The 13,017-nt window shown below is 53.0% G+C and overlaps 1 long non-coding RNA gene across 2 annotated transcripts; it reads left to right on the top strand.

Moving 5' to 3' along the window:
- The first annotated feature begins 1,036 nt into the window (after positions 1-1,036).
- LOC144954837 (uncharacterized) lies at positions 1,037-4,862 on the top strand. 2 transcript variants are annotated; one of them, XR_013641396.1, is made up of 3 exons: positions 1,037-1,259; positions 3,987-4,074; positions 4,452-4,862. It is a non-coding gene; the product is annotated as an uncharacterized LOC144954837 (long non-coding RNA). The 2 variants fall into 2 exon arrangements; XR_013641397.1 differs by lacking the exon at positions 1,037-1,259 and adding an exon at positions 1,321-1,395.
- The last annotated feature ends 8,155 nt before the right edge of the window (positions 4,863-13,017 follow it).

The following is a 13,017-nucleotide window of genomic DNA, read 5'->3' on the forward strand; positions in this document are numbered from 1 at the left end:
CCGCGCAATGATTCCTCCCCGCGTGCTGGGGTGGTGGTTTGGTTGTGTTTCGGAGGCTACCTGGCCGGATGAAGGAAAAATAAAACGGGTGGTTCGGCAGATGAAACCGTAGGTCCTGCGAGGAGAAATCCACACGACCCGAGACGGGGAGAAAGAAAGAGAGAACACACCGACTCCAAGTACACAGCAGGCATCGTCAGTGTCATTATTATTATTTTTTTTTACCTACGTGACTTTACCGAAAAAAGCCTAAGCGTATGAATCTTTGAGGTCACGAAAGCTTCAAATCTACAATGTGAAAGCGAGTCGAGAAAGGCTTCTGCAAACAAATGTGCTGCTTCTGAGTTGGCCGCGTGGCCCTGCGAGCCGACAGCGTGTCTAGAGCGCTCGGCTGTCACCTTCGAGCTCAAACTTGAAGCCTCCAGGGAGCCATCCGCGATTAAACTTGGTGCTCAAGACGACCGATTTGATGGCATCATCCTGGTCACCCTTGACACTACTACACCAATTGCTACCGAAATCAATATATGGTATTTCACACCCTGTTGGATGAACAAGCGAAATAATACTGATGCTGATGATAATATAAAGTTTCATCTTCTTGGTTCTTTCCGTAAAGTAACGTAGAAGGGAAATAATAAAATAATAAAAATTAAACATTTAAATAAAATTCTCACGACGTTTCGATTCCTCTCGCCGTTGACAATAATGCGGGAATCGACAACAGAGAATCGAAACTCTTTTAATCGACACCGACTCCACTGCTATCGACTCTCCGTGGATGCTTCCCGCCATTAACCCCTCCCGTCGTTATCACGCAGAATCGATTATTTTAACACATTCAAATCGATTCCTATTTAAAACAATCGAAGCGAATCACTGCTATCGATTCCTTAACTCAGCTCCCCCACAACGCAAACCAACGCGGGAATCGATGTTGCGGTAATCGAACCTTACGTAATCGACAAATTAACTCCACCGCTGTCGACTCCCCGTGGACGTCTCCCGCTACTATATAAGGTCGCCCTGAGGAGATTTTGCGAGGCTCAACAGCGGGAGATGTTTAAGCGCAGCAACTTCAGACGCCGCAACGCCTCCTCCTCCTACTCCTCGTCCGGCGAGGATGGCGGCGGCGGAGACGGCGACAAATCCGACCCCGAGGAGGCACCCCCCGGGCCCAGGCGGCGAACCACGCCGCCCCCGCCGAGAACGGCGCAACGAACCCGGCCGCGGCGCTAGGCAAGGCAGGCCCCGCCTCGGTGAGTAGGCCGCAGGCGTCCATCGTTGAGGCTGTTGGTGGTGGCGGTGTTGGTGGTGGTGGTGGCGGTGTTGTTGGTGGCCTCTGGGTGGCGGGGAGGAGAAGGCGGCAAATTGGCTTTGATCTTTGCAACCGAGGTGTGTATAGAAAGAGATTAAGTGGCTTTCGATTTAAAGCTTTCTCTGTATTGTATCTCTTGCACATCTCTCTTGAATCTCTCTATTGTATCTCCATTCTCCCTCTATCTCTCTATTCTCTCTCTCTACTACATCTCTCTATTATCTATTGTATCTCCATTCTCCCTCCCTCTCTCTAATCTCTTTTTTTCCCACATCTTTCTATTCTACCTCTTCTCTCTCTCGGCTACCTCCGGGGAGTAATAACTCCATGAGCGAGGGTGATGTCCTTGTTGTTGTCCCGTGGTGGTGGTGGTGTTGTTGTTGTTGTCCCGTGGTGGTGTTGTGGTGGTGGTGGTGTTGTTGTTGTTGTCCCGTGGTGGTGTTGTGGTGGTGGTGGTGTTGTCGTCTCTGAATGCAAGCATTTACATCAATCAGGTGAAAGTCAATAAGTGCTTCACCCAGGGAGGGCAGCTCTGTGGTTTGAATATAAACGACAGGCTGTGTTCGCTCTCTCGGCGTCCGCGTGTCTGTCTGTGAGTGTGTGTGTCTGTGTGCGTGTGTGTGTGTCTGTGTGTGCGTGCCTAATGGGAGAGGTGCAGTCTTCACACTTAATTTGGAGCTTTCGTGACTGCAGGAATTACTCTGGTTCTTTAGGTAAAGTCACGTATAAAGAGAAAATAATAATTTCGATTTAAAGCTTTCGCGACTGCAGGGATTCTTCTTATACTGGTAGGAACGAAGTAAACCAGCCTGCAATAGATTATATCGTCCGTCCGTGTAGTAACATCGCCCCCTACTGCAAACACTCGGCAGGACCCTACAAAAACCTTTGGACTCGGTGGGGCTTTCCTGGCTAAACAAGTGTAACATTCCCTTATAATTCCCTGAGCTAGCTTTTAATTAAAACTTTTAAATTAATGAGGCTTTCCTGGCTAAACACGTGTAACATTCCCTGAGATACATTTTAATTTAAAAGTTTTAGTTAAAAGCTAACTCACAGCGGCCTAAAGCCTACAGCTAGGCCTAAAGCCTAGAACTAGGCCTCAAACTCTCCCTTCGTATCGTACCCCCGCGTGTGTGAAAGGGAGTTAATGTTTAACAATGTTACATTCCCTGATGTTTTTAAATAGAAACATTTACATTTAAAGCTTTTACATAAATAATTAAAACATTTAAATTAAAAATTAACTCACAGCGGCCTAAAGCCTACAGCTAGGCCTAAAGCCTAGAACTAGGCCTCAAACTCTCCCTTCGTATCGTCCGATGAGGTGTAGCATCATCGCCCCCTACTGCAAACACTTGGCAGGACCCTACAAAAACCCTTAGACTCAGTGGGGCTTTCCTGGCTAAACAAGTGTAATAATACATGATGTTTATATTGTTTGGTTATTCGTTCCTACCAGGCCTCCCCGCAGGGACCTGTTTTGGAGCTCTCGTAACTGCAGGAATTACTCTGGTTCTTTAGGTAAAGTCACGTATACAAAGAAAATAATAATTTCGGTTTAAAGCTTTCGCGACTGCAGGGATTCTTCTTATTTTGTCAAGACGCTCTACGCCCCCTCCATCCCAGCTTAAATAGTCGCTCCAAGCCTGGGGCGTGTCATTCAGACTCTGTCTTCTCGACAGACCTGTTCTACACCTGAGGACGGCTGCTTGCGTTGTGGCCGAAACGTCGTGAGAATTATTTTATAATGTTATATTTTTATTATTTCCATTCTACGTGACTTTACCGAAAGAACCAAGAAGAAGAAAATAATAAATTAAATACGAGCATACGACGTTTCGATTGCAACACGCGCAATCATCATCAGGTATAAATGAAATGGAACACAAACCTAGTATACTTAGAAATGTAATGCAATACAACACAAGAAAGTCGGCTAAAATAACAGTCAACACCCTACCTGGTTGATTACGTTCTTCCAGAGAATGCTAAATTTGAAAGAGAGATAAAACACAGAACCAGAGACATACAGTGAGGGGAAAAAAGTATTTGATCCCCTGCTGATTTTGTACGTTTGCCCACTGACAAAGAAATGATCAGTCTATAATTTTAGTGGTAGGTTTATTTGAACAGTGAGAGACAGAATAACAACAACAAAATCGAGAAAAACGCATGTCAAACATGTTATAAATTGGTAACGAGCTGAGATTAGGAGCACTCCCTTTAAGAGTGAGCTCCTAATCTCAGCTCGTTACCTGTATAAAAGACACCTGGGAGCCAGAAATCTTTCTAATTGAGAGGGGGTCAAATACTTATTTCCCTCATTAAAATGCAAATCAATTGATAACATTTTTGTTATTTCCATTTATTTTTATTTTAAATAATAAAATAATAATTAATGTAAATAACTCAACTTGGTTATTTCCATTTATTTTTCTTTCATTATTATTTTGTACCAACGTGACTTCACCTCAACAACCTAAGAGTGTGAATCCTCGCAGTCACGAAAGCTTCAAATCTAGAATTCATCTAACTCCTCCGCTTCTTGTTCTTTGTTTGTGTCTCTCTCATGTCTCCCCCCTCTTTCCCTCTCGGACGTCTCCCCCCCCCACTCCACCCCCGCACTCCCTGGCCCCTCTCCCCAAACCTTGCTCCGTTACCAAAGAGGGCAGCACTTGACAAAGCCAACGGGGCCATGTTCAGCCTCCAGCGTCCTGCACTAGCAGCAAGCCCTAGCCAGCATGCAACTCCAGGTGGGTGGGTGGGTTGGTTGGTGAGTGGGTGGGTTGGTGAGTGGGTGGGTTGGTGAGTGGGTGGGTTGGTGAGTGGGTGGGTTGGTTGGTGGGTTGGTGGGTGGGTGGGTTGGTTGGTGAGTGGGTTGGTGGGTGGGTGGGTGGGTGGGTGGGTGGGTTGGTTGGTGGGTGGGTGGGTGGGTGGGTTGGTTGGTGAGTGGATGGGTTGGTTGTTGAGTGGGTTGGTTGGTGAGTGGGTGGGGTGGGTGGGTTGGTGAGTGGGTGGGTGGGTCGGTGGGTTCGTCAGCTGCAGGCACAGCTGCCTCTCTTGCTGCTGATTGAGTAGCAGCAGCACCCTGGTGACCCCCTCCCTCTCTCTCCCCCCTCTTCGTTGGCAGGTCAAAAGTGCTTGCGTTGTGGATAGACTCGGGAATGTGGAGTTTCCACCACTGGCTCTGCAGGCCACTGTACACACGTTGTGCCGCTCCTTGTGGGCACGGGTGCACAAGTCCACGCAGGCGGTGACCCCGGCAAACGGTCGACCCTCACCCTGGCCTAGCCGCCATTCACCAGCCACAACCTCGTGCCCCGCCTGGTTGCTGTAGGCTTGAGGGGCCAGTGTCTTGTACACCGGAGCAATCCGAGTGGCCAGGGCCTGAAGCCTGGACTCCAGTACCAACTCCGCTCGCTCTCTCCCCCCTCACTCGCCTTTTTTTTGTTGAGCAAATGGCTTTTATATACAAAGTGCAAGATGATAAAAAGTCAAAAAAACACTCAACAAGTCGTGCTCTGCCATTTGCGAAATACACGTGCGTGGAATACAAAAACAAAAATATATAAAGCGAGTGAAAAGAACAGGCGAGTGAAGATGACAAACCAAGAGGAGTCTAAAGCGCTCTCCCGCGCTCTCTGCTCCCAAAGGGGCTCGCCAGTCCCACGTCGCCTCCGCCGCAGCCTCTCCGTTACCTGGGTCCACCACCCCGCGCCCCCCCGCACCTCCCACTGCATCCCCCCCCCCCACGGATGGCCGTGCGAGCCGGTCGCTGTTCGTCCGCCCTCCTGTCGGCCCACGTGACGGCGCCGCACCAGGTGCATCATCATCATCACCGTCGCCCTCTCCAGGGCGGCGGTTTCCTCGGTGGCGCCCGCCGCCAGCGTGTCGTGCTGGTTGCGCGCCACCCGCAGCAGCAGCAGCGTCGCCATTCAAGACGTCGCCCTCCTCCTCGTCATTGAAGTCGTCATCGTCCTCCTCGTCATTGAAGACGTCACCCTCCTCCTCCTCCTCCTCGTCGTCGAAGACGTCGTCATTGAAGCCGCCGCCATGTCCACCGCGTGACCGTTGACCAGGTACTCTTTGACGAGCTCACGCTCCAGGGTCGTCTTGGTGACCGAGAGCCGCCACCCGGTCACGGGGTCCACGACAAAAACACCCACGGGGTCCTGGTCTGCTCCGGGCCCCGCGATGCTCTGCTGCGCGTTTTCACGCGTGGTCGACTTGATCTGCACCAACTGCTTCGGGAAGGGCCCCCGGGGTCATTCTCAGGGACGCCGATCGCAATCGTGAGCCGGCGGCGCTCCTTCTGCAACCGAGACTTGCCTCGCTCCACTTTGACCGTGCCCAGCAGCAGGGGTAGTAGTAGCAGTAGCAGCAGCAGCATCCTGGCGGGGTACAGCCCCCTCATTTTGATAGAAAAAATGATATCCACACCACGTCGACGGGGGAGTTGATGACCCAGGCGCTGATTGCAGGAGACTCTCTCTCCCCCCCCCCCCTCACTCTCTCCCCTCACTCTCTCTTTTTATATTTTTATTATTTTATTTTTCTTTGAAATTTTCTTCCTGTGGATTTCACACCTGATGACGACTGCTTGTGTTGCAGTCAAAACGTCGTGATAATTTTTATCGTTTTACATTCATATCGTTACTTCCCTTCTACGTGACTTTACCGAAAGAACCAAGAAGATGAATCCCTGCTGCAGTCACGAGAGATGTTGGCTACCAACAACAAGGCAACTCCTATGACTAATTGGGAATGGGACACAAGCGTAGGATTGATCACCCTGTCGCTGGCCGCCTTTGGGGAGGGTGTATAGTATGAAAGGCCGAAACACCCTAGGAACCAAAGGGTCACTACTGACGATGCGCTCCCCAAATTTCACCAGGCTCACTGTTCATGAACTCTTGGAAGTGCTTGCACAAAGGATGGTAACATCTCATCCTGTGTTCTTTGGAATCAGAATACTTCCCTTCTACGTGACTTTACCGAAAGAACCAAGAAGATGAATCCCTGCTGCAGTCACGAGAGAAGCTTTAAATCAAAGCGTAGCCTGGTCATTAAACTGGGTGACTGCCCTTCCGCACTCCCCTTACCCCCCACCCCCACCCCCTCCATCTCTCCTCGTGTCACAAGCAAGCCTCCTTTTGCCCATTTCACCAATTTGTTTATTGCTGGGGTTGTTTTACACCTGATGATGGGCACTTGTGTAGCGCCCGAAACGTCGGCACTTAATTCAACTTTACCAAGAGAACCAGAGTATCCAAACACACGGGCATCGTCAGGGTCGCGATCGAACCCACGCTCAGCGTGATACAGCTCGTGCCCCAGCTACCGTAGCCTGCTGCCACCCCGGATGCTGCAGCTCCCGCTGCTGCTGCTGCAGCTCCCGCTGCTGCTGCTGCTGCAGCTCCTGCTGCTGCTGCCGATGCAGCAGCCTCAGCTCCAGGTACATCCCCAGCTGCGGGTCCAGCTCCGGCTGCTGAAACCGCTCCTGCAGCTGCTGCAGCTCCCGCTGATGCAGCTGCTGCAGCTCCAACTGTTGCCGCTCGAACTCCTGCAGCTGCTGCTGCAGCTCCAGCTCCTGCGGCTGCTGCTGAAACTCCTGCTGCTGCTGCAGCTCCAGCTCCTGCGGCTGCAGCTGCTGCTGCAGCTCCAGCTCCCGCTGTTGCAGCCACTGCCACTGATGGAGTTTCAGCTCCAGGTGCAGCTCCAGGCCTGGGTCCACCTGCTGCTGCTGAACCCGCTCCTGCTGCTGCTGCTGCTGCTGCTGCAGCTGCTCCCCCCCCTCACTCCCTCTCTCTCTCCCCACTCACTCCCCCCTCACTCCCTCTCGCTCTCCCCACTCACTCCCTCTTTTTTTTTTCTTTTTTTTCTTTTCTTTCCTTGGCTGTGGTTTCACTGGATAGTAGATGGGGACAGTGGGAATCTCGTTCATCCATTCGTGCGCGTCACTAATTAGATGACGAGGCATTTGGCTGTTTCTTCTTCTAGTTCCCCGTATGGTGTTTGGGTCGGGTACCCGTTTGAGGTAAACTATTCGGATGTTTGAAAAGATGGATCTGCTGCCAACCCTAAAGGGTAGGCCGCGACCAGGCAGGGTTCCACCGTAACATTCCATTGATTTTTTTCCTCTAATTATCCTTTTGTCCAAGATCGCCATATCCGTACAGAACCTTCCATCACCTTAATCATTGCCAATTTTACCCATGCGTTAGACAGTCCAACTTTTTTTGTTACTATGTTGTTAAGAGTGCACCGACCCCCACGGGCAGATATGATTAATGCTTCCGTTCTTATTACTTTGTTTGGATATATTGTTTTGAGATACGTTTGCATTTTTTTGTCATTAGCGTATTTTTTTTACTTTGAAATGGTATGTTAGAGCTAATGAACGAGATTCCCAGGGTATTGATACATCAATGACCAGAACATCAGTATCGTTTACTAAAATTACATCCGGTTTTGCTTTGTTGGTGTCGCTAGGTAATGTTGGTTCTATGATAATTTGCCAGTTTAGTTTTTGTGCGGCTGTTGCTAGAACTTGCACTATAGTATCGTGTCTTGCAATTCTTGCGTAATGGCTACGATCACATTTTTGCAAGCTATGGGCCAAGGTCTCTTCAGAAATTTGAAGACGTCACCCTCCTCCTCCTCCTCGTCGCCATTGAAGACGTCGCCCTACTCCGTTATGCTCATGTCAGAGGCCTCCACATGGTCACTGCGCACACACACAGGACACAAAAGACAAATTATTCCCACCAAATCAAAACTTTTTAATCGTCCCCATAGCAAAAACACGCGCACTCTAGCTCGGACACACAGGGGCAAGTGCCGCGAGAAGCTCTGCAATAAAAGCCATTTGCTCAAAAAGATAAAGTGCTAGATTATAAAAGGTAAACCAAACAAATCGAGACAAGTCGTGCTCTGCCATTTGCGAAATGCACGTGCGTGGAATTCTACCAAAGCAAGTGAAGAGAACACGCGAGTGAAGATCAGTTCTCCGGTGTCGTGGGCGCCCGCCAGCCCGGCCGCCGCCAGCGTGTCGTGCTGGTTGCGCGCCAGCAGCAGCAGCAGCAGCAGCAGCGTCATTGAAGACGTCACCCTCCTCCTCGTCGTCGTCATTGAAGACGCCGTCACCAGCCGCTGCGTGTGCCGGCGCTCCGCTTTGTGCAGCAGCAGCAGCAGCAGCAGGAGGGCGAACTGCTCTGCGTTCTGGAGACGCCGGCGCAGGTCCGCCGCCTCCCGCTCCTCCTCCTTCCCCTCCTCCTCCTCCTCCTCCCGCTCGCCGCTAGCGCCCGGCGCCGCCACCACCGCCCGCCGCGTCTCTGCCACGCCTGCGATGGCGCCGTCCGAGGGCGATGCCCGGAGCCGGTCGTTGTCGACATCGTTGGCTTCTTCCGGGTCGTCCCGCCTGCGCCCGGAGCCGGTGCACCTCCTCCGGGGCCTGCTGGCGACGCGGCTGCGGCACCACGATACATCTGTGTACCACCAGGCAGCGCCGCCGGAGATGGCGCTGGTGGTGGTGGTGGGAACGCAGCGGTGGTGCTGGCGGGCGCCCTCCTGATCGGCGTCCACGTATTCCTCTCCTGCGGCCTCCTCGGCACTCAAGTTCATTGTCGGGTAATACTTGTCTCTCTCTCTCTCACTCGCCTCACTCCGGAGTGTCTCACTCGCCACTCGCTCACTCGCTCTTGTTTTCATAATCAACGATTTTTGGGTTTAGATCGCGTTATTTATAAATGTGTCGTAACCCTCCACCACCCGACACGGCCAATCGGTAAAAAAGTGTCACGTTGACAAAAGACAAATAGTTCACTGCTGTAGCCCACCGGTGTGTTGAAGCGTGAATCCACAACATTTACAATTTGAGTTGTACGACGTTTCGCTGGTAATTGCATCCAGCATCATTGGGCAACCCTCACTCTCCTTTTTTTTGTTGAGCAAATGGCTTTTATTACAAAGTGCCAGATTATAAAAAGTCAAAAAAACACTCAAAACAAATCAAAACAAGTCAAAAGTCGTCGTGCTCTGCCATTTGCTAAATACACGTGAGTGGAATACAAAAACAAAAATATATAACAAAGCGAGTGAAAAGAACAGGCGGTTGAAGATCACAAACCAAGATGAGTCTAAAGCCAGCCCCCCCCCCCTCCTCTCGGCAGAAGCGGCCTGGTGGCCGTCCACGCTCTCCCGCGCTCTCTGCTCCCGAAGGGGCTCGCCAGTCCCACGTCGCCCACCACGCCCCTCGTGACCTGCCGCAGCCTCTCCCTGACTGGGGTCCACCACCCCGAGAGCCCTCCCTCCCCCCCCGCGGATGGCCGTGCGAGCCGGTCGCTGTTCGTCCGCCCTCCTATCGGCCCACGTGATGGCGCCGCACCAGGTGCATCATCACCAGGTGCATTGTCAACACCGTCGCCCTCTCCAGGGCGGCGGTCTCCTCGGTGGCGCCCGCCGGGCCGGCTGCCGCCAGCGTGTCGTGCTGCTGGTCACGCGCCACCAGCAGCAGCAGCAGCAGCATCGCCACTGAAGACGTCGCCCTCCTTCTCCTCGTCGTCATTGAAGACGTCGCCGCCGCCATGTCCACCGCGTGGCCGTTGACCAGGTACTCTTTGACGAGCTCACGGTCCAGGGTCTTGGTGACTGAGAGCCGCCACCCGGTCACGGGGTCCACGACAAAAACACCCACGGGGTCCTGGTCTGCTCCGGGCCCCGCGATGCTCTACTGCGCGTTTTCACGCGTGGTCGACTTGATCTGCACCAACTGCTTCGGGAAGGGCCCCCGGGGTCATTCTCAGGGATGCCGATCGCAATCGTGAGCCGCCAGCGCTCCATCTGCAACTGAGACTTGCCTTCCTCCACTTTGACTGTGCCCAGCAGCAGGGGTAGTAGTAGCAGCAGCAGCAGCAGCATCCTAGTGAGGTACAGCCCCCTCATTTTGCAGACAGAAAAAAATGATATCCACACCACGTCGACGGGGGAGTTGACGACTCAGGCGCTGATTGCAGGAGACTCGCTCTCTCCCCCTCCCCTCTCCCCCCCTCGCTTCCTCTCTCTCCCCCCCCCCTCACTCCCTCTCTCTCGCCGTTGGCGTCCGCGATGTCGGCGTCGCCCGCGTGATGCATGACGTCGCGCCATGCATCATGAAAAACATCGCGTATTGTTTAACGCACGACGTGGCGCAATGCGTCATAAGTGACGCCGTCCGCGACACTGACGTCGTTGCCCGCGACATGCGGCCGCGTCGCGGGGCGACGCCGACCGCATGTCCCAGCGATGACTTCTTCTTTTTGGGGGTCCTTGCTCCACCTTCCGATCAGCGGCAGAGACATCAGCAGCGACATTACCTCCCGTGGACTGGTGGCCTGATTGATACGAAGCTAAGCCTAATTATCATAACTGCACACATTAACATAACTGCAAGCATTCGCATAAAATAATAAGATTATCTCCGTGATTATTATAATTTATGCAATAGCATAATTTCCGCGAATTACGCATTTTTCCAAATTTTATTAATTATTATTATTTTTATCAAAATTTCATAACCCGACCATATACAACAGGGTCTCTGCCGATGTCAAGTGAACGTGTCCGCAATAAAGTGCCATCTCTCTCTCCCCCCTCACTCGCTCACTCACTCTCACTCCCTCTCTCTCTCCCCCCTCACTCACGCACTCTCTCTCTCCTCGCTCACTCTCTCTCTCCCCCCTCACTCGCTCACTCACTCTCCACTCGCTCACTCACTCTCACTCCCCTCACTCACTCACTCTCTCCCCCCTCACTCGCTCACTCACTCTCTCCCCTCACTCACACTCTCCCCCCTCACTCGCTCACTCACTCTCTCTCCCCTCACTCACTCTCTCCCCCCTCACTCGCTCACTCACTCTCTCTCCCCTCACTCACGCTCTCCCCACTTACTCACTCTCTCCCCCCTCGCTCACTCACTCTCTCTCCACTCACTCACACTCTCCCCCCTCACTCGCTCACTCACTCTCTCTCCCCTCACTCACGCACTCTCTCCCCCCTCACTCTCTCTCTCCCCCCTCACTCACTCTCTCTCTCCCCCCTCAGTGGAAACAAGAAGATGCTCGGTGTATTCGGCACTTTGTTTCGTTCATCATTTCGTAAATGTTTTTTTTACTGGGCTTTATGTAACCCCCCCCCCTCTAGCTCGCTCTCTTTTTTTTTACGATCAATGGCTCCCCCCTCACTCCGCCTCTCTCTCCCCTCTCACTCACTTTCTGTTTTGTTTTTTGAGCAAATGGCTTTTATATAAAAATTGTGCCATATTATAAAGAGTTCAAAAAATACTCAAACAAATAAAAAATAAATGTGCGCGTGCAATAAATACGAAAACAAAGTGAAAACAAGTGAAGATAAAAAAAACTACGAGTATTTAAAATCGACGGCGCCGCCCCCCTAGCGCCGCCAGTGGCGGCCCACGTGACGCAGCAGCAACAGCGTCGCCATTGAAGACGTCACCCTCCTCCTCCTCATTGAAGACGTCACCCTCCTCGTCGCCATTGAAGACGTCACCCTCCTCCTCATCGTCATTGAAGACGTCACCCTCCTCCTCCTCATCGTCATTGAAGACGTCACCCTCCCCCTCCTCGTCGCCATTGAAGACGTCACCCTCCTCCTCATTGAAGACGTCACCCTCCTCCTCATTGAAGACGTCACCCTCCTCGTCGCCATTGAAGACGTCACCCTCCTCGTCGCCATTGAAGACGTCACCCTCCTCGTCGCCATTGAAGACGTCACCCTCCTCGTCGCCATTGAAGACGTCACCCTCCTCCTCCTCGTCGCCATTGAAGACGTCACCCTCCTCCTCCTCGTCGCCATTGAAGACGTCACCCTCCTCCTCCTCGTCGCCATTGAAGACGTCACCCTCCTCCTCCTCCTCGTCATTGAAGACGTCACCCTCCTCCTCGTCATTGAAGACGTCACCCTCCTCATCGTCATTGAAGACGTCACCCTCCTCATCGTCATTGAAGACGTCACCCTCCTCATCGTCATTGAAGACGTCACCCTCCTCATCGTCATTGAAGACGTCACCCTCCTCATCGTCATTGAAGACGTCGCCCTCCTCCTCGTCATTGAAGACGTCGCCCTCCTTCTCCTCGTCATTGAAGACGTCGCCCTCCTCCTCCTCGTCGTCATTGAAGACGTCGCCCTCCTCCTCCTCGTCGTCATTGAAGACGTCGCCCTCCTCCTCCTCGTCGTCATTGAAGACGTCGCCCTCCTCCTCCTCGTCGTCATTGAAGACGTCGCCCTCCTCCTCCTCGTCGTCATTGAAGACGTCGCCCTCCTCCTCCTCGTCGTCATTGAAGACGTCGCCCTCCTCCTCCTCGTCGTCATTGAAGACGTCGCCCTCCTCCTCCTCGTCGCCATTGAAGACGTCGCCCTCCTCCTCCTCGTCGCCATTGAAGACGTCGTCACCAGTCTCTCCGTGTGCCAGTGCTCCGCTTGGTGCAGGAGGGCGAACTGCTCTGTTCTGCACACACCGGCGCAGGTCCCCCTCCTCCTCCCCCTCGCCGCTAGCGCCCGGCGCCGCCACCGCCGGCCGTCGAGCGGGAACCGCCCCGCCGCGGCGTGTCTCTGCCGCCGTAAGTCCGCCGCCGCCGCCAGCAGCTCCGGCCGCTTCATCGTCAGGCACCGGTGGCGGTGAAGACGACGCGGCGCTCGAC

The sequence above is a fragment of the Lampetra fluviatilis genome, unplaced genomic scaffold (assembly GCF_964198595.1).
Source record: "Lampetra fluviatilis unplaced genomic scaffold, kcLamFluv1.1 SCAFFOLD_172, whole genome shotgun sequence".
Classification (NCBI taxonomy): Eukaryota; Metazoa; Chordata; class Hyperoartia; order Petromyzontiformes; family Petromyzontidae; genus Lampetra; species Lampetra fluviatilis.